The sequence below is a fragment of the Geotrypetes seraphini genome, chromosome 10, assembly GCF_902459505.1.
Source record: "Geotrypetes seraphini chromosome 10, aGeoSer1.1, whole genome shotgun sequence".
NCBI classification, from domain to species: Eukaryota; Metazoa; Chordata; class Amphibia; order Gymnophiona; family Dermophiidae; genus Geotrypetes; species Geotrypetes seraphini.
This window is the reverse complement of record NC_047093.1, coordinates 118,216,259-118,242,535: the sequence shown is the minus strand read 5'-3', so window position 1 is coordinate 118,242,535 and position 26,277 is coordinate 118,216,259. Positions and strand designations below refer to the sequence as shown.

Below are 26,277 nucleotides of genomic sequence, written 5' to 3'. Positions count from 1 at the left end.
CTTCTTCTCCCCTTTGATTTCACTTCTTTTCCCTTTCATTCTCTTTCTTCCCTATACTTGCCCTGTCCCTTTTCCCTCTTCTTTTCTGTCTCCTAGTTATTTCTTTCCCAATCCTCACTTTCCCTATTTCTAAGAGTTCTCACTATTTTTTTTTTGTAACTTTTCAAAGTATCATTTAAAAATGAGCATTTGATGTTACAACCTTAAACCACTGGGGTGTGCTCTTCACTTATACATGGTAAGTATATGTACAAACATACTCGTATAAACTGGATTTCTTTTCAAACTAGTCAGTTTATTGCTCTCTCTATATGAAGTATTTCTTTAAATCCTATCATATTTCTTCATTGGATTGGATGGTGCTAGGGAAGAAAAGGGGTATGCGTGTGTTTTGGGAGAGCGTGTGTGGCTGGTAGGCATGCATTCCAGAGCTGCAGCCTGGTGGGTGAGGCATCCAGATTTACCCAGACATGAACTCTTTTTAGAGGATATGTCTGGGCATTTGGATGGCTTTTCAAAACCCCGGCACTTTATCCGGGTTTTGAAAAGCTTCCAGCTCGGGCTGTTGTTGGGAGGGCATCTACGCATATGCAGATGCAACGCAGTAATGTAATGCACATGTGCACATGCATGTTATGTCATCATATAACACATGCGCAGATGCCTTCCCGACGCGGCTCCGAGCATTTGAGGGGGCCAAGCCTGGGGGGGTGTGGCTGAGGCTGAACGGGGTGTGACATGGACGGAACGGGGCAGGCCTGGGGGTGGCGCCATGGGTCTGGATTTTATAAACATAAAATCTGATAACCCTAGTGAGGCAGCAAGTGGTGTATGGTATGGGTATCGGTTAGTGGGTGTAAGTTAGTATCTTTTGGAGGGGCTTGGGATGCTCTGAAGGCCCTCTGTGGCCTGTGTGTTCTCCTTCCTCAGGCTCCTTCTTATTGCCCCGTACTGTATATGGTGTTGGGGTCAGGACAGAGGTGCAGCTATACAAGGGTAGGGGAATCGAGACACACAATTGATTTTAGGAGTGGACAAATGCTTTACATTTTGTGCATCAGCTGCAGTAAGTTTCTCTAAATGAGTTTATGGCCCCCTCCCCTTCCTGTCCTCCCCTGAGTACTACCATGTCATTTCATTGGTTGGGGTTCTGGGGATTTGCATGCGTACTGGGGACAGCATGGTTATTGGGGTCCTATAAGTGTATGTGTGTGTGTGTGTGTGGGGGGGGGTTCTTATATTCGACCTGGAGCTGTTATCTCAGTCTTCTTATCACTTGAGGGTAGTCCTTCTGCATACACCTGTACCTGTACCTGTACCTCAGGGACTCAATGTCCTGATGGATCCCAAAGTGCCTGCAAGACACAAGTATTGGGAGAATGGGGTCAGGTGATGGGGCTTCTACATTTCACATGCATGCTTGTTTTGGGGACATTGTATGAAATGTTCCTCACAGGACCTGTGAAAGCTGGTGAGGGCCTTTTGCAGGGAAAAGAGAAATGGCCAACACTGGCCTGGTAGATTGTGAAGTAATGTGACCCTTTGACACTGGAAACCTGTGCCATCTTGTGACATGTGGGTTAGAGGGCCTAGGGGGGGGGGTCAGCCTTGGACCAGAGAGTGATCTAGTGGTCTCTGTGTCTGGGTATAATGCAGTGATCTAGTTCCAAGATTGCTCAGATTGTATAAGTGTGTGTGGGGGGGGGAGGGGGGGAGGAGAAAGGGGTATTGCATGTGTGGGGGCCCTCAATGTTTGTAGGGCAGAGTTGGGGCAAACCTTGAGTGCTGATGTCTTCTGGCATCAATAATGCTGTGCACAGTTGTTTTTCACTTAGTGAAGACATGAGCAGTTCAATGTATTGCATTTACACTAGAGAATGACATGGTGACAAAATTCATCACTGTTCCCGTCCCCGCGGACAACCGCAGGAAACCATCTTCATGTCATTCTTTAAAGAGAGAGGGAAGAATCAGAGTATGAATGGCCACAACCACTGACCCACAAGCTTTGCTTTGAAGAATGCTGGTATAGAAAGACTGAGGTTGAAATAGACATTAGAAAATGACATGGGATTATTTCCCGCGGTTATCTGCGGGGACGGGAATGGTGATGAATTTTGTCACCGTGTCATTCTCTAATTTACACCCTGCCTGAATGCAGTGGTTATACAGGAGTGTTAGAGTGTTCCTGGATGGTTAGACTGTGGTACTCATTGATACAGGATGCTGTGTATGTGTCTCCATGCCCTCATAGAGACACTGGGGGAGGGGGCAGGTAGTGGTATCTTCTCATTATGTGCCTCCTGTATTTGAGGCACAGTAGAACAAGCATCTTAAGGCTATCTTCCTTAAGGATATTCCTACTCTCTTTCCCACGCCCACTCCCCAACTCTCACCTGATCTCTCTCTCTCTTCCACTTTGTCAGTGCTCTGTGTGGGGGAGATATCTATTTCAGTCACTATCTCATCACTCCCACAGCTGATGAGGTGTTACAGCAGGTGTTTTTCCACTTCCATTGCTGTATATACACGTGCAGGACACCATGGGGTTGTCATCTAGCCACCATGGGAATGTCCTGACATCACTACTAATGTTATCCATAGTTGATTATAGGATGGACGTTTTATGTAGAGTAATTCCAAAGACGTGGAGATGTTTATGACTTTGGACGCACTTTTTCTGGAGGTTTCTTTCGATCATTTTCAACACATGGGATATAGTTTGTACATTTTTTTATTATTGCCAGTAATTTTTGTGTGTCTTCAATAAAACGCCCAAATTTGGACATAGATGTTCTATTGAAAATGTCCCTTCACATATTTTTTGAGATGTGGTGACCAGAATTGAACACAGTATTCAAGATATGGCCACACCGTGGAGTGATACAAAGGCATTATAAAATTCTTATCTTTGTTTTCCATTCCTTTCCTGAAAATTCCTTTACATTTTGTTTGCTTTTTTAGCTGCTGCTTCACACTGGGTGGTGATTCCTAATGTAGCTATAATTCAGTTTGGTGAGCCGCGTGGAGGAGAGAGCAGCAGCGGCTGGAGAGGCAGGCTTGGAAGGGAGGAAGCAAGGGATAGCGGCGGCGAGGAGCGGGTAGTGGCGAGAGTTAGCTCCGCCCACCCGCACCGCGTCATCAGCAGCGCCGGAGCCCGGACTCCCCCTTAAAAGGGGGCGATTTTTTACAAGCCAGGTCCTCTGCAGCCGCGTGGAGGAGAGAGCAGCAGCGGCTGGAGAGGCAGGCTTGGAAGGGAGGAAGCAGGGGATAGCGGCGGCGAGGAGCGGGTAGCGGCGAGAGTTAGCTCCGCCCACCCGCACCGCGTCATCAGCAGCGCCGGAGCCCGGACTCCCCCTTAAAAGGGGGCGATTTTTTACAAGCCAGGTCCTCTGCAGCCGCGTGGAGGAGAGAGCAGCAGCGGCTGGAGAGGCAGGCTTGGAAGGGAGGAAGCAGGGGATAGCGGCGGCGAGGAGCGGGTAGCGGTGAGAGTTAGCTCCGCCCACCCACGCCGCATCATCAGCAGCGCCGGAGCCCGGACTCCCCCTTAAAAGGGGCGATTTTTTACAAGCCAGGTCCTCTGCAGCCGCGTGGAGGAGAGAGCAGCAGCGGCTGGAGAGGCAGGCTTGGAAGGGAGGAAGCAGGGGATAGCGGCGGCGAGGAGCGGCAAGAGTTAGCTCCGCCCACCCGCACCGCGTCATCAGCAGCGCCGGAGCCCGGACTCCCCCTTAAAAGGGGGCGTGCCAATGGCGCACAGCCGTTCGGCGAGCGCCTTCGCGAAGGGCCTTAAGAAGGGCCTAATCTAAACTTTTCGTTCCACTCAATCAATCACACTCTTCCTCTTCCTTCTTCTCACACCCATACACTTTCTTCTCACACCCATACACTTCTCACACCCATACACTTTCCTGCACTCTTAGCTTGATAGTTAGTCCTCCCTTGAACCTCTCAGACCCTATATATATTTTATTTAAAAAAAAAAAAAAACAACTCTCTCTCTCTCTCTATCTTCATCCTTCTCCTCACATACTCTCTGACATCTCAACCTTTCTCTTTACAGAAATAAATCTTGGAAATGGCAGGAAGGACACGGAGTACCAAAGCTACAATCAAGATCGACACTCCAGCATCCGGAGGGACCCTGGGGATGGTCGAGGTCTGTACACAGAAGGCAGAGAGCGACATGGATCAGAGGGCAGAGGTCTCAGTGCAGACCGAGACCTTCCCCCCCCTCTCAAAGTGCACTACAGTCTCTACACAGACAGAGGAGCTGGGAAGCTTAGGCGAGGATATCTTACAGGAACTACTGAGCCTCAGGGAGGAGGTAAAGCGCCTGAGGAGCATAAGGGATGACGAGGCCTTCATCGACGATGCCATCCTGGAACTGTCGCACTTCACAGAGAGAGCCCACAACAGGTCCATCCTCGACACACCCAAACCTACAGCGCTAAACACAACGATTGGAATACAGGAGATGATTGGAGAAGCAGGCCCCTGGCAGCTAGTAACCTCCTCTACAGGCAAGCGAAATAAACCCACCTCATTCTCACTCTCTTCTTCTTTTTCTCTTCAACAGGATAGTAGTTCATCACTACCACAGCTAACTCTGAGAAATAGATTTCAGATCCTACAGGAAGGAGCCACCGAGGAAATATCAGAAGAGGCTCAAGAGGATGCCCAGCTCACAACATCATTTCCAGAGCACGCGGACCAGCCCCGTCGGAAGGAACGAAGAGTGGTAGTCATTGGTGACTCCATGCTAAGGGGCACCGAGGGACCAATATGCAGGCCTAATTTGCAGTCAAGAGAGGTCTGCTGTCTCCCTGGAGCCAAGATCCAGGATATTACCACTAACCTAGACAAAATTCTAAAACCTAATGATCATTTTCCCATGTTTCTCATCCATGTAGGCACAAACGACACTGCGAGAAATACCACAGAGAACATACCAAGAGATTTTGGAGCGCTGGGAAAGAAGTTGAAGCAGATAGGAGCACAGGTGGTCTTTTCATCAATTCTTCCAGTAAGAAACAAAGGCAGAGCTAGAGAAGAGCGTATTCAACGGACTAACGAATGGCTCCGAGAATGGTGCAGAGAAATGAACTTTGGATTCCTAAACCACGGCGAGGCGCTCCAGGGACTACAAGGACCAGATGGACTCCACCTAACCAGAAGAGGTAGAAACGTATTTGGACATCGATTGGCCCGCCTACTCCATAGGGCTTTAAACTAGGTAAGTTGGGGGAGGGTACATACTTATATCCCAGAGCAGTAAGAAACCACCCTGAGGAGGCAAGTCGCACTCACACTACCAAGTCTAAGGTAAGTACCAATGACATCCACATTAATTCAGGGAGAAATATCACTGATAATTAAGGAGCCACACTAACTCATAAAGTAAACTCTTCACAGAAATGGAGGGCCATGTATGTTAATGCGCACAGCTTGGGCAATAAGATTCTAGAATTAGAGACTGAAATAACAAATGCTGATCTTGACGTGATAGCGATATCTGAAACCTGGTTCACGGAATCGCATGGGTGGGATATGGTTATACCAGGGTACAACCTACTTCGCTGCGACCGAGTGGGTAAATTGGGAGGAGGAGTAGCGCTATACACTAAGGAAAGCATCAAAACCACCAGAATCACAGATGTTAGATACACTGGGGAATCCCTCTGGGTGAACCTGGCCAGAGGGAATGAAAGATGCCTATACCTTGGTGTGATATATAGACCTCCCAGGCAACAGGAGGACAAAGACATGGAATTAATCGAGGACATAGAGAATATCACACTGCGCGGGGACTCTGTAATGCTAGGAGACTTCAACATGCCAGATGCAGATTGGGACACACTCTCCGCGACTACGGGTAGCACCAGAAGAATATTAAACTCCATAAAGGGCGCACGTCTCAAGCAATTGGTATTGGAACCCACCAGGGACAAGGCGTTACTAGACCTGGTTCTCACCAACGGAGATAGCGTCACGGAAGTCTCAGTAGGAGAAACACTGGCCTCCAGCGACCATAATATGGTTTGGCTCAACCTCAAGAAAGGATTCCCGAAAACAAACACAGCAACAAGGGTTCTCAACTTTAGAGGCACAGACTTCAACCGCATGGGAGATTTCGTCCATGAGGAGCTACATAAACAAGCAAAAACTGATAATGTGGAGGATATGTGGTCGTCTCTGAAGTCCATACTACACGAAGCAACAGACCGATACATAAAGACTGTAAGTAAACGCAGGAGAAACAAAAGACCCCAATGGTTCAGTAAAGAAATTTCAGACCTAGTTAAACAGAAAAGAGACGCTTTTATCACCTATAAACATTTAGGCAGAGAGGGGGCAAAAGACGACTATCTAGACAGATCTAAAGCTGTCAAAACAGCAGTCAGAGAGGCCAAACTCCGAATGGAGGAAGAGCTAGCACGGAAAATTAAGAAAGGGGATAAATCTTTCTTCAGCTATATTAGCGACAGAAAAAGAAACAAAGATGGGATAGTACGCCTGAAGCAATCGGACGGTAACTTTGCAGAATCAGACTCTGTGAAGGCAGAATTACTAAACCAATACTTCTGTTCAGTTTTCACCCGCGAAGCGCCGGGAGCTGGTCCACAGCTGCAGACGGGAGATAACCGGAAAGACCCGTTTCAAGATTTCGAATTTATGCCCAGTAGTGTCTACGGCGAACTTTCAAGACTCAAAGTAAACAAAGCCATGGGACCAGATAACCTACACCCCAGAATGCTCAGGGAGTTAAGGGAAGTCCTGGCAGAACCATTATCTGTTCTTTTCAATCTTTCCCTAAGCACAGGAAGGGTCCCATTAGACTGGAAAACAGCTAACGTAATCCCACTCAACAAAAAGGGCTGCAGGACAGAGACAGCAAACTACAGACCAGTGAGTCTCACGTCTATAGTGTGTAAACTCATGGAAACACTGATCAAACAGAATATTGACACAATCCTAGATGAAGAAAAACTGCGTGATCCACACCAACACGGGTTCACCCGGGGTAGATCCTGCCAATCTAATCTGATTAGCTTTTTTGACTGGGTTACCAGACAACTGGACGCCGGAGAGTCACTGGACGTGGTATACTTGGACTTCAGTAAAGCATTTGATAGCGTCCCTCATCGAAGATTACTGAACAAGCTGAAATCGATGGGATTAGGAGACATTCTAACTACATGGGTTGGGGATTGGCTGAGCGGTAGACTTCAGAAGGTGGTGGTAAACGGTACCCCATCCAAAGCATCGGACGTGATCAGTGGAGTGCCGCAGGGATCGGTCCTGGGTCCGATCCTATTCAATTTATTCATAAGAGATATGACGAAAGGACTTAGAGGAAGGGTATCACTGTTCGCCGACGATGCCAAACTTTGTAACATAGTAGGCAGATGCTTATTACCTGATAATATGACACACGATCTACTGCTGCTGGAACAATGGTCAAAAACTTGGCAGCTAGGCTTCAATGCTAAAAAATGCAAGATAATGCACTTGGGCAGGAGAAACCCCCGTAGAACTTATGTACTAAATGGTGAGACCTTGGTTAGAACTACGGCGGAACGCGATCTAGGAGTGATCATTAGCGAGGATATGAAGGTTGCCAATCAAGTGGAGAAGGCTTCCTCCAGGGCAAGACAAATGATGGGGTGTATCCGTAGAGGTTTCGTCAGCAGGAGACCTGAGGTTATGATGCCGTTGTACAGAGCCATGATGAGGCCTCACTTAGAGTACTGTGTTCAGTTTTGGAGCCCACACTACCGAAAGGACGTGCTGAGGATCGAGTCGGTTCAGCGAACGGCCACCAGGATGGTCATGGGGCTCAAGGATCTCACGTATGAAGAAAGACTAAAGAAGTTGCGGCTGTACTCACTTGAGGAAAGAAGAGAACGGGGAGATATGATTGAAACGTATAAGTACATCACGGGACGCATCGAGTCAGAAGATGATATCTTCTGGCTCATGGGACCCTCAACCACCAGAGGGCATCCGCTGAAAATCAGGGGAGGGAAGTTTCATGGCGATCCCAGGAAGTACTTCTTCACCGAAAGAGTGGTGGATCATTGGAACAGACTCCCACCCCAGGTGATAAAGGCCAGTAGCGTAACGGATTTTAAGAAAAAATGGGATACTCACGTGGGATCTTTAAGGGAGTAAATTCAGGGGGGGGATACTTGGAATGGACAGACTTGGTGGGCTATAGCCCTTTTCTGCCGCTTTTTCTATGTTTCTATGATTTCCCTTAACTAAATCCATGTTGGTTTTATTTCATTAATCCATATTTATGTACATGCTATGTAATTTTGTTCTTTATAATAGTATCTTCCATTTTGCCCAGCACTGATGTCAGATTCACCAGTCTATAATTTTCCAAGTAACCTCTGGAACCTTTTTTTTTAAATTGGTGTTACATTGTCTTCCAATACCATTAATATATTTGTTTTAGCATTGCTGCATATGCTTCTTAGTATTTTGGAAGATTCCATCAGATCAGTGAAAACTCATATGGCTCTATTGTTACCCAGATGGAAAAGCTATTCAACACACACACAAAAAATCATGTGAGATTTCCAAGAGGGCTATGAGGAGTAGCCACAGCTATGCTGTGCTTTGTAATTGATTTTGATTCTTTGTATTACCTTTATTACTTTATAAGTTTTAATTCTACTTATTTCTTCCATAGGACAGAAAAAAATATAGATGTGATCACAGTCCTATATACCTCAGACAACCTAGGGAATTATGGATTCATTTTTTTCTCAATGGAGGAGGGTAAATAGTGGAGTGCCACAGGGATCTTTTCTGGGATCGGTGCTATTTAACTTATTTATAAATGATTTGGAAATTGGAATGACAAGTGAAGTGATTAAATTTTTAAATAAACTATTCAAAGTTGTTAAAACACATGCAGACTGAAAAATTGCAGGTAGACCTTAGGAAATTGGAAGCCTGGGCATCCAAATGGCAGATTAAATTTAATTTGGACAAATTCAAAGTGATGCACATTGGGAAGAATAACCCAAATCATAGTTACCAGATGCTAGTGTCCACCTTGAGGGTTAGTGCCCTAGAAAAAAATCTTGTAGACAATACACTGAAACCTTCTGCCCAATGTGTGGTGGCGGCCAAAAAAAATCAAACAAGATGCTATGAGTTATTAAAAATGGGATGGCTAACAAGACTAAGAATGTTATAATGCTTCTGCATTGCTCCATGGTGCAACTTCACCTTGAGTACTGTGTTCAATTCTGGTCACCTTATCTCAAGAAAGATATAGCGGAACTAGAAAAGGTTCAAAGAAGAGCAACCAAGATAATAAAGGGGGTGGAACTCCTCTCATATGAGGAAAGCCATCTCTTTTCCAAGTGGAAAAGAGATGGCTGAGGGGAGATATGATTGAAGTCTACAAAATCCTGAGTGGTGTAGAACAGCTTCAAGTTGATCGATTTTTTACCCTGTAAAAAATGACAAAGTCAAGGGGACACTCAAAGTAACAGGGAAATACTTTTAAAACCAATAGGAGGAAATATTTTTTCACTCATGGAATAGTTAAGCTCTGTAACATATTGCCAGAGGTTGTGGTAAGAGCAGTTAACATAGCTGGTTTTAAGAAAGGTTTGGACAATTTCCTGGAGGAAAAGTCTAGTCTATTGAGATAGACATGGGGAAGCTTGCCCTGAAACTGAACCATGGAATGTTGCTTTTATTTGTGTATTTGCCAGGTACATGTGACCTGGATTGGCGAGTGTGAAGATCGGATACTGGGCTAATATGATCCATTGGTCTGACTCAGTAAGGCTATTTTTATGTTCTTATGTGATGCAGGGTCAATGGATTGGGGGTGGGGGTGGGGTCAGCTCAGAAGGGCCCACATTCCCATCTACAACCTTGCTCCCCCAGCCTGACTCACTGGGTATAGATCTCAAGGCCAAAGCCCATGCAGGCAGCAGAATCTGAGGGAAAGGGGAGGATGATGGGTCAACATGGTATGTGACAGCAGCCATGTCAATTAGCTGACCAGCTGCTCTCTCCAGGCCACCTCCATGCTGGGGCCTGCAGCCATAGCCCAACAATGGGTGTCATGCCCCACATAAGTGAGGTAGTACAGTGGAGTTCTGGCCCCCATCACTGTCTAAAGTCCACGTTTCTTCCCCTGGGTGAGTGTCCCTGCCTGACCCTCAGAACTTCCATCAAGAGGGTTGGTCTCAGACCTCCCCTAACACATACCCTGCAACCACAGTCCCTGATCACACACCAAAGTGGGAGAAATGGTATGCTTAAGAGATCTGTAGTCTTACACCACAGACTTGTGAGGGACAAACCCTTCAGATTTGGAACTGGAGTGCATAGACAAGATTTTGCTCTGTGTTCACCATGCCACATGTGGCCCAATCTTACATGGCTGTGGTCTTAGGATTTGTACAAACAATTGCTTCAAACAGACAGGGTACAATGAATGATATGCTCCAGAAGGGGCATGTTAAGAATTTTATTAATGCAAACTTGACAAAGTCATGGTGCAATACACAGGTTGGCAAGAGCACAGAGATGGTACATATCAGGTTGACAATTGTCAGGAGAAATACGCAGCTTCCCAAAAATACATATGGATAATTAAAATTTAACATCACCTCACATGTCAAAAGTGATACTAACAGATACCGCTTTCAATTAACCAATACGCAGATGAACAATGTAAGCTGATGGGTTTCAGGGTATGCTAACACATACTGTAAGTTGACATAGTGACATATGTTGATATAATGTTTACACATATGCAGCTGAAAAGGAGAAAGGGAAAAGGAGGGGATAGACACAAATGGCCCATGCAGACTGTGAAATGCAGACAGTGAAATGCAGACACAAATGACACATGCAGACTGTGAAAAATTGCAGGCAGACCTTAGGAAATTGGAAGCCTGGGCATCCAAATGGCAGATGAAATTTAATGTGGACAAATTCAAAGTGAAAGAGAGCAGGAAACTCTATAGACATGTCTGTTGGCCCAATACAGCAACCTGTCAGGTACAGGCCAGTAGGTGTGCCTAGCCAGTGGAGAGGGTCTATTCAGTGGTCAGGGGGCCAGAGCATAGGGTGGGTAAAGCCAGGATGTCCCTGTACCTTGGACTGTAAGAGGAAGCTGGATCAGCTTGGGGTGCAGCAGTCCCCCCTCCATTGGGAAGGGGAGGAGAAGTGAGGGGAGAAAGTCAGTCCCAGGTAAGGGAAGATTAGGTTCTTTTCTCAATAATCTTCTTTCTGGTACAAGGGCATAAGAGTTTTGGTGAGTGGATTATTCTCCCCTAACCGCAAGTTGTGCAGAAGGCATCATCTACATTTCTCAGCTCCATCACCTTTCTCACTGGGCTGTACTGTATCTCCTCAGTTTGTACCAAAGTAGTCAATAACCACTATAATATGAGAAACTAGTCTTTTAGCCCGTTACATTAACGGATGCTAAAATATGTCTGTCTGTCTTTCTTTCTGTCTGTCTCTCTCCCTGGCCCCCTTTGTCTGTCTGTCTTTCTGTCTCTCTCCCTGCCCCTGTCCTTCTTCCTTTCTTTCTCCCTCCCACCGTCTGTCTTTCTTTGTATCTGTCTCTCTCCCTGCCCCCTATGCATCAGCAGCATTTATTCCCCCCCTCCCTGTGCAGCAGCCACAGCACGTCCTTTCCCCTACCCCCTTTCCCTTCCCGCGTTCTGGCCTGCTATCTAGTCCCTTGGCGCCCCCCCGTCCCGCGGTTGCACAATTATGAAAAACTCACCTTCCGCTGTTGCTTGAGCAGAGCTAATTTGGCAAACGTTTAACTGGGCTTGCTACGTTTGTTTCTCTGTGGACATCCCAGATAGATGGCTAATTGCCTCGGAGAAGCTCTTCTGGAGAACGGTGAAGAGAAGAGTGTGCAAAGCAGGAAAAACGGCACTACCTGTCTAAGTTTATTTTTAAGTTTAAAGGTGCTGCGGCGGCTCCTCTCACGATCACCGCCTGCATCGGAAGCCTTCTCTGACGCCGGTGCGGCTCGTGAGCGGAGCCCCTGCTGCATCTTTAAACTTAAAAATAAACTTAGGCCAGTAGTGCCATTTTTCCTGGATATCGTAAACTTCAGGGGTCTGCGACAGAGTGAAGCCAAGTTGCCATGGTGAGGGGCAGAGGCCGAAGGCGGGCAGGAAGGAGGAGACTGGCGGTTGAGACTCGGGAAGACGACGGCAGGACTCCGCGTTCGCTCCCTCCGCTGCCTGTAGTTACGTAGTAAGCGCGCATGCGCACTCTTGCCGGCCAGAGCCTGACAGTTCAGGGATCATGGAAGTACGCGGTAAGCGTGCGCATGCACGCTTAGCGTTTTATTATATAGATGATAAGAAGGAAGAGTATGTTGAACCTCCTCAAGAAACTTCTGTTCTTCTCTTAATAAATATAGTAAACAAATGTTAATAAAAAACATTAGAGAAATGAGGTAGAACTAACAAGCCACCTACCTGAGTGCAACCAGCGCCAACACTTATGGAGCTCTTGCACTTGTCTTTGTACCCATAAAAGTAGTACTTTTCTCTTTATATCCGACTGGCAGGAGAAGATTCCAAGCTCCGTACCCACATACCTATCTGAGTCAGTAAGAAAGCAAAATTGTAAACTGACAGGGTGGGGTGTCAAGACTCATATACCTTTATACCAGAAAGAAGATTATCGAGATAAAAACCTAATCTTCCCTTCTGGTACAAAGGGCATATGAGTCTTTAACGAGTGGGATGTACCATAGCAGGCCCTCAAGTCTAGGGCAGTACAGATGAGCCTGCCTTCAACACTGAGGACCCAAAATCATTGCCCTTTGGTGCTGCCATGTCCACTCTGTGAAACTTTGTAAAGGTATGGCGTGAGGACCATATAGCTGCCCTACAAATTTCCTTGGGTGGAATTGCCTGAGGCTCCACCTATGATGCAACAAATATAGTAGAATGTGCTCTCAAAGACATCGGCTGCTATTTACCACAGCCTATGTATGCTGATGAAATTGCAAATCCATCTGGAAATGGATGTCTTAGATGCTGGCCTGCCTAGCCTAGCTGGACTGGATAGTACAAAAAGATGATCTAAGAGCTGAAAATCACTGGTTACCTCAAGATACTGAAGAACTCTCCTTATATCCAACAAAGTCAACACTTTGTCCTTTTTCTTCGAACCCGTGGGATGGAACGCAGGTATCCAGACCTCCTGGTTGACATTACATTACATTATATTACATTAGTGATTTCTATTCCTCCATTACCTTGCGATTCAAGGCGGATTACAAAAGAGTTGTCAGTTTACAAGAATTGTAACATTACATAAGAATTGTTGTAAAGACCAATGAAAGACCAAAACCACCTTCTGCACAAAGGATAGAACCGTGTGCATGGAGAGCCCAGCTTCTGTAACTTTGAGGAACGATTCTCTACATGAGAGCACTTGTAAATCTGAGAATCTTCTTGCATAGGCAATAGTCACTAAGTAGATTGTCTTAACCTTTATCAGATTTATCAGTGACACCTCCTACAAAGGCTTGTACAGAACATTACTAAGTCCCTGCAACACAATGTTAAAGTTCCACATTGGAAATGATTGTCTTAGGGGGGGTGGGCTGCGGTAGCAGCTGGAGCAAGTGAGCATCCCTCCTGCTGCTGGAGGGGTAGTTTGCTTGTTAGGAGGATGGGTGATGGTGGCGGCAGGAGGGAATGGGCATCCCGCATGCTACTGGAGGGGTAGTTTGCTTGTCAGGGGGTGGGCAATGGTGATGGGGGAAAGTAGTGGGCATGCCTCCTACTGCCAGGGGGTAGTTTGTTTGTTGGGGGTGGTAAGTGATGGTGAGGGAGGGAGGGAGGGAGCGAGCATTCCTCCTGCTGCTGGGAGGATAGTTTGTTTGCTGGGGGGGTGAATGCAGTGGGCAACCCTCCTACCAATCATGGTGGGGGGGAGTGTCGGAGGGGCTGGTGGCAGAAGGGAGTGGGCATCTCTTCTGCCTATCAGAGTGGCAGTGGTTCCAGTGTCTGACAGGAGGGAGTGGGCATCCTTCCTGCCTTTTGGGGGGGATCATCTGTCTGCTGCAGCTGGCTCAGCTGATTGCAGTAGGGGAATTCTCCCATATCAGCTGACCCTGTAGGATTCCCCGAAGCTGCAGCTTTAGGAAGCCCTGCCATCTCAGCTAATCAAGGGGGTGGTGGGGGTGCATTCCCTTGCCGTGATCAGCTTATAGCTGCTGCAGTTTAGTGCCAAAGAAAGGTGGCTTAAATATAGGCCAGGGTTTTCCAGGCCTACATTTCAGCTGCCTTTCTTGGCATGAATTGCGGCAAGGTAGCCGCTTTAGCCCGCCTAATGCTATTTCCAGCGTTAGCCACGCCTACTTTAGCATTCCACGGCCTAAAGTGGCTACCTTGCTGTAATTCCAGCCACCTTTTATTTAGGCATCAGTAGGTACTTCAGCACTGCCTTTTTTGTTGTTGTTTCTGACTGTGTTTTTCAATTAACATTGGCATCAGCAGGGTGCCTACCGATGCCTAAGTTTAAGTGCTGGTTATAGAATTTCCCCCTAGATGGCTCCTGAAGTTAGGCACAGTTAAGACCTATTATAAGTTACTATTCAGTAAAGGGCACTCTATGTAGAATACTATATTAATGTGAATTTGCATCTAACTTTTGGCACAGGGATTTACCCCTGCTAAAAGCTGGTGTAAATCCTTGCACCCAATTGATGGCAATCAGGCAGATAAATCCAAGTATTTTATAACATTGTGCCTAAATTTGGAAATGCCCCTGACCCACCCATGTCTTTCCCAAGGCCATGCCCCCTTTCAAGATGTACGTTATGAAATTTAGGCATCCATTTTGCAGAGCAGGGCATAGGGCAGATACACTTGTATATCCTAATTAATGTTTGATTAAGTGCAAAATAACTCCAATAACTGATTGTTAGCACCTAATTGAGTAGTTAATTTGCACGTGCATCTGGAATTTGCACACACATTTTGGTGACCTCTATAGAATCCAAGAGGAAATGTGCATTGAGGGTCCTGTCCTGGGCAGCACTCCTCAGGACATCGTTGTACTGTACTGTGTGAGAGTTACCTGCGTTCTGCAACTGCAAGTAGAAAGACTGATGATCACTGCAGTAGAAGTCATTCATTCAATGTCAAAGAGGTCAAGCATCTAAAGTTGCCCTTTTGAAAACTGACAAGATCTGAGTTCCTACATTTAAAGCCATTTTACTAAAGTGTGGAGAGGTTTTGCACTTACTGCACATTAGATGCAAGATTTCACTTTTTAGAAGCATCCACACATGAGAAAAAGCAGTCTTTACATGTGTAGATACATATATAGAAGACATACAGATGTCTAGATTCTAGAAATGGGGCTATTTACACATGGTGATGCTTGCAACATTTACCTTTCCAGAAGACATTGTAGGGGGTGAGGAGATGGAGGGGTTTGGATGGGTATAAAACATAAACATGGAATCCATTTTACAAGGGGAATCACATCAAGGTAAAAATATTGAATTGTTGGCATTTGCACTTGCACTGAGGCACACAAAAGTGCAATGCCAAAGTCTTCCCTCAATAATCCCTCTAGGCATCAATTCCCCTCTATATTACCCCTGCTGGCCTTTGATACCCTTACTGCTCATGTTCAAACATATTTGACAAGCCACAGGCATTTTTCCCCAGAAAGAACCCTCTCTCAGCAATGATGACCCCCCTCCATCCCTGATTCCCATTGCTGTTTTCACTATGGACTCTGGTATCGAGCAGGAGCTGAAATGATCACCAATAGCTTCTGCTTTTAAGGCCTGGGGATCAAAAAATGGGTGCCTTGACCCCCTAGTAGCTATCTTGTATTACCACTAGGAGTTAAACTGCCAAATAAGGAGGGGGGAGGGGGAGGGGGAGGAAAGGAGTTCTGCTTTCAACCTTTTCAGTGCACACACCTGTTCACCATATGAAGCAAAATTAGACTGGGTTATTCCACAAAATGTGTTGAATCAGTGTTGTAAGGCTAGAAGCAAATCTGGTTAGGGGGCTGCATGGTAAGGCAGTGGAGAAAGAAATTCAGAAATAAGATAAAAGGACAGATTAAAAGTGACCTACTTAGCTCTCAGCAGATCCTGGTCTTTAAGTGCTGACCCTTGAAGATAGATCACTCGTTGCGACCACAATGGGATCTGTAACACCCTTCGAACCTGAGCATCCATTTCAGTGGGACACAAAATCACTACATAATAATCCTGTGTAAGATATGCATGGAAGGAATTAGAAACATTCACTGTTCCTGGTTATTATATGCTATATAATATGCCACAAATACATCTACATATTTATGTGACAAAAAAGCTTCAGGGAAAATATTCAGCCCATGGCAGTCAGCATTTTGTTGCGAGCTGAGGGCAAAATTAGCCCTAGATATTTAGTGTCAGACATTGACATTGAATATCTGGGTCTAAATGTAGGTATGCTAGCCATTGGAGCTTATGCAGGTCTCGGGTGATATTCAACTAGGCCTGCATAAGACAGTTAAGAGGGCACCAACTGAATATCAGCGGCAACTCAAATAACTAAAGATTCCCAGCCTACCAGAATGCAGAACACCCACCCCTCCAGAACAGCTTCCAAACTCTCAACTCCCTGATCTAGATAGGGCCATTTGGATCTACTGTAGCTCACTGGTAGTCCAGTGGGGTTGATGGGGGCAGAAGCAAACCCCTTTTCTCCTGCTTGTAGAAAATGGCAGTCATGACCACTTGTGGCAGCTTGTGCTACTTATGTAGTACCCTGAGGCAAACATTTTCCTTAGCAGTGTAACATTTTTGCCTCCCTTCCACCTTTCTGCAGTCTAAAGTTTATTTCAAGTTTCAAGTTTATTTGAATTTGATATTTCGCTTATCAAAAACTAAGCGAATTACATAGTAAAAAAGTTATAGCATAAAACAAGGAGACAAGTTATTTTACTTAAAAAATATCAAGGGGCTGTGACAAAACTGACAATTCAGACGTACTAATATACACATAGGAAAGAACATTAGGAAGTAAAAGTTACATTTTGCTGTTTCCCAAAGGGAAGAAAAGGGATATGTGAAAGGTAGGGTAGAACATTAGGTTAGGGTAAGATTTGAGAGGAGATATAGGCAGTTTAGTTCTTAGCATCTCACCTCTCTTCCTTATTTCTGGCTTCCCTCCCAATCCAACATTTCTCCCTCCTTTCCCTCCACCAAGCCAACATTTATTTTGCTTTGCCTCCTGCATGCTTCCTCTCCCCCACTCCTCATTCACTGCCTCCAACCAACATCTCGCCATCTCCCTCTCCCTCCATGAGTAACTTTTCACTTTCCACCCTCTCTCTCTTCCCCTGAGTGTGACATTTCTCCTTCCCTCTTTTCTGCCCTTCCAATTCAATATCTTTTCCTCTTTCTCCAGGAGTCCAACACTTTCTTCCTCCTGCAAACTTTCTCTCTCTCCTTACCCCTTCCCTCGAGTGTAACATTTCTTCATCCTTCCCACCCTCACAGTCCATCCCTACCTCTCTGTCTCCTTGCGCGCTCTCTCTGTCCCAGCTCTTCTCTACCCGACTCCGTGATCTACCTTAATTTGCAGCCCAAAGGACATTGCCTGTGGCAGCCAATTACATACGCTACTCTTCCGCCAACACTGGTGTCTCTTCTCTACTATGAGCCCACCTCTGATGAAACAGAAGTTATGCCAGAGTGGGTGGGCTGCAGTGGTGAGAAGACACTGGTGCCAGTAGCAGGGTAGAGTAGTGTATACAATTGGCTGCCACCAGCAACGTCCTTTGGGCAAATAAAGGTAGCACTGCCCCTGCTCCAGACAGTGATCCCCCCCCCCAACACCAATGCTATACCATTAAGGATTTTGTAGACTTTAATCATAGCTCCACTAAGCCATCTCTTTTCCAAGCTGAAGAACCCTAACCTCTTTAGTCTTTTTTCATATAAGAGGAATTCCATACTTTTTATCATCTTGGTCACTCTTCTTTGAACCTTTTCTAGTTCTACTATATATCTTTCTAGAAATAAGGCAACCAGAATTGAGGTTGCACCATGGAGTGATACAGAGGTATTATAACATTCTTAGCCTTGTTTACAATCCTTTTTCTAATAATTTATAAGATCATGAGAATTGCCATACTGGGACAGACCTAAGGTCCATTAAGCCCAACATCGTTTCCAACATGGCCAACCAAGGTCCCAAGAACCTAGCTGGATCCCAATTAGTAGAACAGATTTCATGATGCTTTAGAAATAAGTAGTGGATTTCCCCAAGCCATCTCAATAATGGCCTATGAACATCTCTCTGGAAATTATCCAAACCTTTTTAAACTCTGATAAGCTAACTGATTTCACCACATTCTCCAGCAATGAATTCCAGAATTTAATTACATGTGTGAAGAAATATTTTCTCTGCTCTGTTTTAAATCTACTTAGTAGCTCCATCGCATACCTGCTAGTCCTAGCATCTTGCTTGCTTTTATGGGCTGCCACTGCACATTGGGCAGAAGGTTTCAGCATATTGTCTACAATGATACCCAGATATTTTTCTAGGTTGCTGACACCCAAGGTCCCTAACATCAGTCAACTATGACTTGGGTTATTTTTCCCAATGTGCATCACTTTACTTTTGTCTACATTAAATTTCATCTGCCACTTGGATGTCCAGACTTCAAATTTCCTAAGGTCTCAGTGGCGTACCAAGGGGGCAGCGGGGGGGGGGGAGGGGGGAGAGGTCCGCCCCAGGTGCACGCCCCAAGGGGGTGCACAGCCGGCCACCTTCCCTATTCTGCCGCTGCTCCATCTAACCACTGCATCCTGGCACTGGCTCCCCCACAGAGTCACTCCTTAAACTGGCTGGCTGGTAGGTGGAGGCAAAAGGTGAGGCGGGCTGGTGGGTGGGGAAAAAGTGCAGGGCCCACAAGACTTCACCTCCGGCGTCAATTCTAACGTCGGAGCGGAAGTTCTGGGCCAGCCAATCGAAGTCTTGTGGGCCCGATGCTTGTACGCGCAAGGCCTGGCTCAGGGAAGGAGCAGGGAGAAATTGGCTGCTGGCTTGGGGGTGGGAGTAGGGAAAGAATCAGGGAATTAGAGAAATCGGCATGATGGCTTTGTGGGGGTTAGGGGGAGAGAGAAATAAAGGCAGAAATAAAGAGGGGGCCAGGGGGAGAGAGAAAGAAAGGCAGAAATAAAGAGGGGGGCCAGGGGGAGAGAGAAAGAAAGGCAGAAATAAAGAGAGGGCCAGGGGTAGAAAGAAAGAAAGACAGAAATAAAGAGGGGGGCCAGGGGGAGAGAGAAAGAAAGGCAGAAAGAGGGGGGCCAGGGGGAGAGAGAAAGAAAGGCAGAAAGAAAGATGGGGCCAAGGGGAGCGAGAAAGAAAGGCAGAAAGAAAGAGGGGGGCCAGGGGGAGAGAGAAAGAAAGGCAGAAATAAAGAGGGGGGCCAGGGGGAGAAAGAAAGGCAGAAGAAATATTGGCTTTACAGAAGAAGGACCAGAGACTCATGAAATCATCAGACAAAAAGGTAGGAAAAATGATTTTATTTTCAATTTAGTGATCAAAATGTGTCCGTTTTGAGAATTTATATCTGCTGTCTATATTTTGCACTATGGCCCCCTTTTACTAAACTGCAATAGCAGTTTTTAGCGCAGGGAGCCTATGAGGGTCGAGAGCAGCGCGGGGCATTCAGCACAGCTCCCTGCACTAAAAACCACTATCGCGGTTTAGTAAAAAGGGCGGGGGTATTTGTCTAGTTTTGTATAGTTGTTACTGAGGTGACATTGCATAGAGTCATCTGTTTTGACCTCTTTGAAAACCCCCGAATATAAATGATAATTAACATTTTCTCTGCGTACAGTGTGTTTTGTGTTTGTTTTAAATTTTATTGTTGGTAAGAACATAAGAACTGCCATCTCCGGATCAGACCTTCGGTCCATCAAGTCCGGCGATCCGCACACGCGGAGGCCCCGCCAGGTGTACACCTGGCGTAATTTATAGTCCACCATATCTTTATATGCCTCTCTTAAGGAGATATGCATCTAGTTTGCTCTTGAAGCCTAGGACGGTCGATTCCGCAATAATCTCCTCTGGGAGGGCATTCCAGGTGTCAACCACTCTCTGAGTGAAGCAGAACTTCCTGACATTAGTCCTGAACCTGTCCCCCCTTAGCTTCATTCCATGTCCTCTAGTCCGTGTCAAATTGGACAGTGTAAATAATCTTCTCTGCTCTATTTTGTCGATTCCTTTCAGTATTTTGAAGGTCTCGATCATATCCCCACGCATTCTCCTTTTCTCAAGGGAGAACAATCCTAGTGTTATAAGTCTATCCTCATATTCCAGTCTCTCCATACCCTTCACCAGTTTTGTTGCTCGTCTCTGCACCCTCTCCAGTAGTTTTATATCCTTCTTTAGGTAGGGAGACCAATGTTGGACGCAGTATTCCAAGTGTGGTCTGACCATTGCCCTATAAAGCGGCATTATAACTTTCTCCGATCTACTCGAGATTCCTTTCTTTATCATGCCCAACATTCTATTTGCCTTCTTTGCCGCTGCCGCGCATTGTGCCGACGGCTTCAGGGTCCTATCTATCAGTACACCCAGGTCCCTTTCTTGTTCACTCTTCCCCAGAGTTGCACCTGACATTGTATACTCGTATTCCTTATTTTTATTGCCTAAATGCATTACCTTGCATTTCTCCACATTGAACTTCATCTGCCATTTCTCCGCCCATGTTTCTAACCGACACAAGTCGCTCTGGAGTTTCTCTCTATCCTCCTGCGATCTGATCGCCCGGCATAGTTTTGTATCGTCTGCAAACTTGATGATCTCACTGGATATTCCTTCCTCCAGGTCATTGATATAAATATTAAAAAGGATCGGCCCAAGTACCGAGCCCTGGGGTACACCACTAGTCACTTTCTCCCAGTCGGAGAACTTCCCATTTATGCCCACTCTCTGCTTTCGGTTTTCCAGCCATTTGCCTATCCATCTTTGTATATCTCCCTCTATGCCATGGCTTTGTAGTTTCCTGAGAAGTCTTTCGTGTGGAACTTTGTCGAACGCTTTCTGGAAGTCCAAGTATATTATGTCCACAGGCTTCCCACTATCAATTTGCTCGTTTACGGTCTCAAAAAATTGGAGTAAATTCGTCAAACATGATTTCCCTTTCCTGAATCCATGTTGACTGGGTTTCATCAAGTCGTGTGCGTCCAAGTGCCGGACTATGCTATCCTTGATCAGTGCTTCAACCATCTTGCCGGGAACCGACGTAAGACTCACAGGCCTATAGTTGCCCGGTTCCCCTCTCGATCCTTTTTTGAAAATTGGCGTGACGTTCGCTATCCTCCAGTCGTCTGGTAAATTCTCACTACCGGTGGGTAGGAGGTTTGTGGTATTTTCGGAACTTCTGTGAGATACCTTTTGAACAAGTCAAGTTTAGGAAAATTAATTAACCTTAAATTTTGTCTTCTTGACACGTTCTCCAGCATCTCAAGTTTAAAGTTAATATTCCCATTATCTTTCATCAATAGCTGATTTTGCACTGTCAAAGTATCTAGTTTTTGTCTATGGTGCAGAGATCATTTTGACTTGGTCATTTTAAAAGTAGCTCGCAAGCCCAAAAAGTGTGGGCATCCCAGTGGTGTCCGTCCCAGTTTGTGCTCCCTCCGGCGGTTGTTTCACTTCTAGCCGGCTCCCCTGCTCAAAGCCATGGGCGTCGGCTCCTCACGCAATCCGCGGCTGTATTGGAAGCGTTCTCTCTGACGTTAGAGAGAAGGCTTCCAATGCAACCGCGGATCATGTGAGGTGTAGACGCCCGCTGCTTTGAGCAGGGGAACTGGCCAGACATGCTGGGCAGGGAAGAGATGTTGCTGCTGCACAGGGAAGGGGGGGGGAAGAAATGCTGCTGCTGTTGCACAGGGGAAGGGGAGAAATGCTGCTGCTGCACAGGGAAGGGGGGATAAATGCTACAGCTGCACAGGGAAGGGGGTGAGAGAAATGCTGCTGCTGCTGCACCCAATTGGGGAGAGAGAGGGAAGAAGGGAGAAGGAAGACAAAAGGAGAGGAATCAGAGATGCCAAGTCCATGGGAGGGAGGGAAAGGAAAAAAGGAAAGGAGATACCAGACCATGGAGGGGGAGGAAAAGATGCCATGGCATGGGCGGAGGGAAGAGATGGAGATAGAGATACCACACCATGGTGTGGAGTGGGAAGGAAGGAAGGAAAGGAGAAGAGAAAGAGAGAGATGCCAAAGCATAGGGGAGGGGTTAGAGACAGAAAAATGGAGAGGGGGTGAAGCTGAAATGAATCATGTGCAAAGAAGAGAAGGGACCCCGGATATACAGTTTATTGAAGAGACATAGAAAGAGGGAAGATGCCATATGGAAGAGAGAGAGGGTGGATAGTAGATGGAAGGGGTAGAGAGAGTGTGGGCAGTAGATGGAAGGGGTAGAGAGAGAGGGCAGAAGCTGGGTGGAAGGGGCAAAGAGAGGGCAGATGTTGCATGGAAGGGAGAGAGGACAAGCACTATATAGAAAGAGGAGAGCAAAGAGAAGATGATTAAAGCAGAAACGACAAAAGGTAGAAAAATTTTTTTGTTGCTTTACTTAGAATCAAGTAGCATTGTAACTGTATTGATAAAAGTTTATAAATAGGAAATGGAAATAAGGCAATTTTTTGGGACAGGATAGCATAACAGCAGTATACTGTACTGTTCTGAAGAAAGATTTGGCCTCTGAAAGCTAATTGAAAAATGGATTAGTCCAATAAAATGGTATTTTCTTATTTCTCATTATTTGTTTTATTTTTATTTGTTAATTTGTAAAGTGATGATTGTTATGTATCAGTTTTTTCAAATTTACATCTACTGTCTTTATATTTTGCACAGTCTTAGGGGACATGGGTCACTATTTTTGTGGTGTTGTGGTGTTGCATTGCATGCAGAGTCTGGTTTCTTGGCGGTTCAGTTTAACTTTTGTCTACATATTTCTAATTTTAGTTTGTGATTATTTCATATTGGGCGAGGGTGTATCTCTGTTCTGTGTGTATGAAAAGGACATAGTTTTCAGTTGGCACTGACTGCAGGATCAATTGACTGTGTGGGATCTGGCTTGTTTAGTTTTACAATTTATGTGTTGGTGTTCTAGTGCTCACTGCAGTGTTTAAGATGCTGCCTTTTCCTAGGTACACTCTTGTTGTGCGATATATGGATTGTTACTAAAAATCATATTTTTGATATAAATGGAGGGGGGATCAAAAAGTGATGGGCCCCCGGGTGTCACTTTTGCTAGGTACGCCACTGTAAGGTCTGCCTGCAATTTTTCACAGTCCGCATGCATTTTAACAAATTTGAACAGTTTAATGTCATCTGCAAATGTAATCACCTCACTTGTCATCCCAATTTCTTTTTTTTTTAATACTTTATTTATCATTTTAATACATCCTATATACAAAGATGTTTAAAGAAATACAGAAATATAGTCTCTTAGTCATAATACAAACCAAGAATCGAAATTTAAACATTCAAAATAAATCATGTAATACAGTCCACAACCTGGAGAGAAAAGACAAGATGAAGTAAAAACCCCTCGGGAAAGGGGAAATATACAAAAGAAAAAATAGAAATAAAGAAATAGAGCAGCCTGATCTTATCCTATCCAAAACAAATCAACCGCATTATTAACCTTTATCATTCGGACTGTGTAGAGATACCTTTACCTTCAAGGAAAAAACCTAATTGGGCAGGTTCAAAGAAAATATATTTACTTCCCTGATAGGAAACAAAACATTTGCAAGGAAATCGCAACTGAAAACTTGCCCCCAAAGCAATCACCTTTGATCTATATAGCAGAAATTCTTTCCTCCTAGATTGTGTCCACCTCGAAACATCAGGAAATATATATACCCTTTCTCCCAAATAAGTAATCTGCTTTAAATTAAAATATAATTTGAGCAACATCTCTTTGTCTTGAAGAAATACCAACGAGACCAATAAAGTTGCTCTTCCCTGAGTTTCAATATCAGAAGACTGCAGTATAGCGGAAACATCTAATTGAGCATTTTCATCCCAATTTCTAGTTAATTTATAAATAAGTTAAAATGCACCAGTCCCAGAACAGATCCCTGCAGCTCTTCACTATTTACTTTCCTCCATTGAGAAAATGGCCATTAAACCCTACCCTCAGTTATCTCTATTTGATGTTTAAAGCTAGCATATTTACAGAACAAGCTGTTTAAATATTCCCCGTTAAGGTTTTTACATTCTTTGCAAAAAGATCAATTCTACTTCCTGGGTTTGAAAGTGATCAAATGCTCTTCAATACAGGACAGGACATTTTCATACAGTGGCCCTGCCCTTTGGAACCAGTTGTTTGTTAACTTTCACAGTGATTTCTCTTATCTAGCTTTTCGGAAGATGATTAAGTCTATTCTGTTTCAACAGCATTTTGGGGCAAATCCCTAGACCATCAAGTCTTTTTGTCAATCATGTTGGACTCTGTGAGGAATGTTTATGCAACAAGTTAAAAATTTTAAACTAATTTTTCCCACCTGGGGGGTCCTGGTCCGAGAGTTGCCAGTGTGGGCCAGGGACTGAGATTGTGGTCCTGCTACGATCCTGGTGCTCATAGGGGGCTCGGAACCATTAAAGCAATTTTCAAGCGAAACGAGTTCACGGATCTGAATAAGTTAAGTTGGTTTTCAACCGTTGAGTGCAATATTACCTGATCTTTCAGTGGGGTCTCCCGAAGCAGACACCGAAACGGGGCCGTGTTGGGACCCCGGGACCCTATCATATCACCTTTCACAAGATAAGTGAGGTTTTTCATATGTTCCAGTGACAACTGAATGCAAATTGAATTAATTATACCAACATAAAAAATATAAAAAATATCTATAAAAATTTTTTGTATTACATTTTTAAGAAGTCAAAGACATATGAGTACTTATATTACCTTGGAGAGTGACCTTTTACATTCTATATGCAATGACTGGATAGTAAATTCTTGTTCCAAGAGGGGGTAACCTCCCCCTCTTCAGAGTTCATTTTTCTGAGCGTATTTTTTAAAATCGCTTTACTCTCCATAGGGTTATTTATTTATTTAGTCAGTTTCTCTTATTTAGTTTAATGACTCCAGGGCAGGCAGAAGTGGTGAAGGACCGCCAAAGTTTTGTTCATGATCCCTGCCATGAACCTCAGGAAGAGTTAACGAGGCAGCGAGGAACATGGGAGGAGCGACAGCACATGTGCGGACTTCCACATATGTGCAGAAGATGCTGTGACTAGGCCTTAGACCTGAAGATGGGCACGGGAGCATGCTGAAGAGCCGGCGAGGGCTGGGAAGAACAGAAAGGACCTAGAGGGGGGCATGGGGAATGCTGGGGTCCGGAAGAATTGTTGGGCCACGACTGAGGCCTGACAGGAGAGGTCCCATTGGTGGGGGCTGGGAGATGTGCCAGAGGGCAGAGCCTTGCCTTGGACAAGAGGGGGCATCTTATGAGGCTGAGGGTGGCAGTAAAAATAAGGTTGGACCCTGGCCAGTGGCAAGTCAGGGTCTGAAGATGCCTATGCAGGCCACTGATCAACTGGGATGTGCACATGCACGCAAGGCAAGAGCAGGGAGAGAGAGACAAGCCCGGGAAGGAGAAGGCCCAGATGTTGCTGGGGGGCGCAAAAATCAGGCCTCCTAATTGGTGGGCAGCCCTGGAGGCAGCAAGAAGGGGGGCATCTCAGGAGTTCAGTAGTTCTCATGCCTCCATTGCTCCAGGCATGAGAGCAGGGAACAGGCAAGCAGACCATCATTTTTTTGACACACCCCCCCATATGAAAAACACAATTTTTAGTAACTATCCACACATCACACAAGAGTGCACCTAGGAAAAGGCAGCATCTTACATACTGCAGTGAGCAGAACATCAATACACCCATTGTAAAACTAAACAAGCCAGATTAGTACAGATCAATCCTACACAGTTAATCCTAACAGAAAACCATGTCTTTTCGAACACACAGAACACAGAAAACACCTTTGTCTATTACGGAATATGTAATCACAAACTAATCCCTCCCCCTTTTACAAAATTGTAATGTTTTTTTAGGCAGTATAGAATTCTAGCAACAGAGCTGTTACCTCTACGGCCAATGCTAAAAAACGCTCTACAGTTTTGTAAATGGGGAGATAAAATAGAAATACGTAGACAAAGGTTAAACTGAAGCACCAAGAAGCTTGACTTTGCATACAATGCAA

The 26,277-nt window shown here is 45.3% G+C and overlaps 1 protein-coding gene across 1 annotated transcript in view; it reads right to left on the bottom strand.

Annotated features, from left to right (window-relative positions):
• Positions 1-16,203, bottom strand: part of KCNT2 (potassium sodium-activated channel subfamily T member 2) — a 242,521-nt gene extending 226,318 nt beyond the window's left edge. Inside the window, exon 1 of the mRNA XM_033961358.1 lies at positions 16,128-16,203. The gene's annotated coding sequence lies outside the window, so the exon portion shown is untranslated. The remainder of the gene's footprint in view (positions 1-16,127) is intronic.
• Between the last annotated feature and the right edge of the window lie 10,074 nt (positions 16,204-26,277).